Genomic DNA, 4,837 nt, shown 5'->3' on the forward strand with positions numbered 1-4,837 from the left:
ATATATCATAAAGCCTTAAGACACGACTTTCCCAGAATCTGGTTCAGTCAAGGCACTCAGGATTTACAGGGTTTGGTCTGTTGTTTATACCGCAAAATCCAGTTTGAATCTGTAGAATAATTAATTCTATGGAGTAAACAAATGGTGTAGTCAGTAATCTGTTATGAAAAATAAATGTTCCCAAACATGCGCTCTCTCTCTCTCTCTCTCTCTCTCTCTCTCTCTTCCTTGCCCCAATTCTCTCTTTTCCATGACAATCCTCGGCAGAAAATATTTGAACACTCCTGAGGCCTTACTTCAGTTAGGAACACTGTGGTCCAGGGAAGGACAGTCCTTGATGGAAAGGGGATGAGTTTGCAAGGCTTGCTTTGGGAGCTGCTAGTTATTATGCAAATGCTTAATTCCAGCTTCTTAAATAGCCTCCTTAATTCACACAGTTCTTACCCGTGGTTTTTTAAACATGTAATAACATGCCATCTTTTTTCCCCCACTCATCGAAATCAAGTCACCAGGTCCCAATTCACCCTATCTTCTGTTTGATGTCCTTGAACTTACTTTTCTGGAATGAATTTTATCTGTTCTTTTATGAGAAAGGGGAAATTCCAATTGCTAGTTAGTTATAATGGATCTTTTAAAAAAAACATTTATTTATTATGTATACAACATTCTGCCTCCATGTATGCTGACACACCAGAAGAGGGCGCCAGATCTCATTACAGATGGTTGTGACCCACCATGTGGTTGCTGGGAATTGAACTCATGACCTGTGGAAGAACAGCCAGTCCTCTCTTAACCACTGAGCCATCTCTCCAGCCCATAATGGATCTTTATATTGTAAAAGTAGGACATATTAAGGGCAGACAGGGTGGTATTGGTTCCAAAGTGGGTCTGAAAATGAGTGTTTAAAAACAATGCCTGAAAATCGGTTGTCCCTGTAGATAATCATCGGGATGACACAAGGCCAATTTGATGTCTCCTCAAAACCCATGGAAAGCAGCTGAGGAAAGATATGACCCAAAGACGTTATTTCCTGCTCTGCCCCTCCTCGTCTTCCCTCTTCCCCCTCCCCTTCCTCCCTGCTCTTTAAACAAGGAGACCCTCTTGCTGAAGCCAGGCTCATTCCTTTCAGGCATCTTAATTACACAAGCTTTATGCTAATTATTGTTGTACTGCAGGTTTGGCAGTTTTACAAAAATCCCAAACCTGTGCACACAGGTTCAGAAACTTGATTTCAATGGCTCGGAGTTAAATCAGGAAGGCATTTCAGATGGTGCCGACCCACCGGCAGTAAGGCTGTCTTTTTTTGTTTTTTAACTCTTGTGTAGCTTATAATTTGTAGTTTTGTAGGAATTTGTTTAACTAATGTGTGGATGTGATTAGCTGCCTGCTGATCTAAAGCCCAAGACTATATTTCGTAGTATTTGGGTATGCTGACTGCTAAATGACAGATCGGAAGCCTAAAGAGTCTGAATTTCCTTAAGGGTGCTTCTCCTGCACGTGCCACAGACCTTCAACAACACAGAGGCTGCATCCCCAATATCCAGCATTCATAGATGGGTGTAGATTCAAAAGTCCTGGCAGAGCAAGGAGAAGAGACTATGTCTCTGTTCTCCAAGTCTGTGGGGCAGGCGCTGGGGAAGAGTTCTTTCAGTGAAACCATTTCTTGATTCAAAGGGGTGGAAAGTGCCTGTAAGGAAAAGACTCCTGACTCGGAGGACGTGAGACGGTGTGGGTGCTTGACAGACGGACAGTAAGTGTTACAGGAGAAACCTCTGGCTTTTATCTCTCTAACTTTTGTATGTCTTGCTTTCCTTCTTTCTCTGTGGCTTGCCGTGTAGCTGGGTGGCTGGCCCCTGGCCTCCTCCTCTCCTTGTTTTCTTGTTCCTCCTCTTTATTTTCTTCGCTTTGTTGGCCCTCTATTCTATATATACTCTGCCTGCCAGCCCCGCCTATCCTGCTCCTGCCTCACTCTTGGCGGTTCATCTCTTTATTAGACCATCAGGTGTGTTAGACAGGCAAAGTAACACAGCTTCAGAGTTAAACAGATGCAGCGAAAACTAAAGTCACACACCTGAGAATAATACCCCAACACACGTTTGATCCAGTACTGTATGTATCATCAAAGCTTGGGGTGGAAGAACAGACGCCAGATCACAGTAAGACCCTAAAACGGGAAGAGTGGTCTCTTAACTCCCATTTCCTGTTTTCTCTTCAACTAAAAACGTCACCAAGCAGTCCGTACCCTCAGGACTGAAGCAGAGATGAGAGGCAAGGATAGACTACTGAATGGACGTGTTTACCGGTACTTCAAACACTTTCTATACTGTGAAATTATCACGGGAGTTGTTATCTCTCAGACTCCAAGGTGGTTAAAGATGATTATAAGACAAGTTCAGTTGCTCAAGGACGCGCTGACACCTAATGCCTTCTCTTCAAATGAATTCAAGGTGACATTTCTGCATTAATAAAGGATCTGAGAAAGGTGTGGCCCTGAGCAGTACTTTGATTCTGTCTTTTCACAGTCTCTCTTCTGTCACCAAGCCCCTGTGCTCACCCCACCTAGTCCACCTTCTCCGTCACCATTGTTCCTCTGACTTGCCTCCACTCTGAGGGAACAGCACACCCAGCAGTAGCAGTGCACCACAGACACTTTGGCTTCTCTAGGCTACAGTCGACTTGACAAAAGCCCAGATCTGGCAGGATAAAAGGACAGGAACTTCACGGGAAGGGAGCTCTTTAGGGTTGGGTTCATTATTCTGCACCTTGGTTATCAGAAGCTTTCCCAGGCGCCATGTGTTGGAAAGGTTTTATCTCATCACCGGATCTCCTCATTCTAGGTGCTCACACTACTTAGCGAGGAGAAGTCTTAGGGTTGCTGAAAACAACTAAGAGCCCTTTCACCTGGGGTTAAAATACAATTCCTTCATGATTATTATACTGAGGAGTAGTAAAAAAATATGCAGAGAGGTCCCTTTGGCAAAAGAGTATTTGATGATCTCTAAAAGGAGATTAATCACACAGTTTTGAATTCTCCATGAGATCTTCAGGTAACAGAGAAAGAACAAGAAACACATAGTCGCCGGGCGATGGTGACGCACGCCTTTAATCCCAGCACTCGGGAGGCAGAGGCAGGTGGATCTCTGTGAGTTCGAGACCAGCCTGGTCTACAGAGCTAGTTCCAGGACAGGCTCCAAAGCCACAGAGAAACCCTGTCTCGAAAAACCAAAAAAACAAAAAACAAAAAAAAAAAACCACATAGTCAATTATTCTCAACAGGAAAATTAAGAGCTGACAGAGTAATAGAACAACACCTCTACATCAGCAATAAGTCTGTAAGGTGCCACTGCCAAGAGAAACCTAGGCAAGAATTTTTGAAGGTATTTTTCCACTTACAAACAAGTAAGAAAATGTCATAGTAAATAGTTAAGAAATTTTACTAAATTTTTCTTCTATGCTAACATCAACTTAATCATGTGGATTTCACACAATTCTTCATACAAAAGGCTTATAATCGTAGTTTTGCAAGTGTTTATATCTTAAGGAAGAAAACCCTTTAGATAGTAGCTATGTCTTCATGAGAAAATTTTTGTGTTTGTGTGGGTGGGGGGGGTCCTGTGGGGGTTTCTCTGTGTAACAGCTCTAGCTGTCCTGGAACTTGCTTTGTAGACCAGGCTGAACTCAGAGATCCGCCTGCCTCTGCTTCTCAAGTGCTGGGATTAAAGGCGTGTTGTACCACTGCTCGGCTCATAATTTTTGTCAATATAGAAAAGTCTAAGAAATAAAATAGATTATCCTGATTTAATGCCAGTTTTTTGTTTTTGTTTTTCTGAGGCAGGGTTTCTCTGTAGCTTTGGTGCCTGTGCCGGAACTAGCTCTTGTAGACCAGGCTGGCCTCAAACTCAGAGATCTGCCTGCCTCTGCCTCTTGAGTGCTAAGATTAAAGGCACCACCTGGCTTAGGTTTTTGTTTTTAAATGCCAAAGCTGCAAGGTTAAAAGAAAAAGAAATCTACTGAAATTTTAATTGTGCTTAAAAATACCTTTAGTGTTACATGTGGAAGAAAGAGAGAGGAGGGTGGGAGGGAGAGGGAGGAAGACTATATAATATTGTTTTCCTGCACTTAAAAATGAATAATTATACAAAAATCATAAATTTTGTAGGTATATATCATTATATCAAAAAATCTCATAAATTTCTAGGTATATGTCATCATGCCATCAACAGTAATCACAGGCTAGATTGGAGGACACAGTTTACCACTCCCTCGTGAATAAAAAGACGTCAATAGTAGCCTCGGGAATTGAAGAAACTTGAAAACAGAGAAAGTCTGACTTAAGCGGAAACTAATGACTCTTCTCCTGTGTCCAGGACAGTTCTCCCATTGTTCTCTGCGGTAGGGAGAGGAGTCTTTGTTGTTGGGCTCACAGGGCAGCACCTTTTACTCCTTGAAAATTTCCTATGAAATACAGACGTCTTGCATGACAAATGCTAAAGTCTTTGTAGTCAAATAGGTTTCAGGACACTAAGAGCATGGAAATATTTGTCTAACAACACACGGAAGCTTTAAGGGGTATTTTTAGTTAGGGTTCTTTTTTCCTTCAGGCTAATGTTCAAACACAGAATCTCATGAATGACAGGCAAGCATCTTACCACAGAGCTTCGTCTCCATTTGAATAGGGGTAATTTATACACATTCCAGATCTTTTACACTAAACTAAGGAAGGCAAGTAGACCTTACCAACGTGGGAAGAGCACTGACATGTAAAAACACACTGAGGACATAAAGTCAACATGGGAAGAGAACTGACATGTAAAAACACACCGAGGACATAAAGTCA

This window comes from Microtus ochrogaster, chromosome 8 (assembly GCF_000317375.1).
Source record: "Microtus ochrogaster isolate Prairie Vole_2 chromosome 8, MicOch1.0, whole genome shotgun sequence".
Taxonomy (NCBI): domain Eukaryota; kingdom Metazoa; phylum Chordata; class Mammalia; order Rodentia; family Cricetidae; genus Microtus; species Microtus ochrogaster.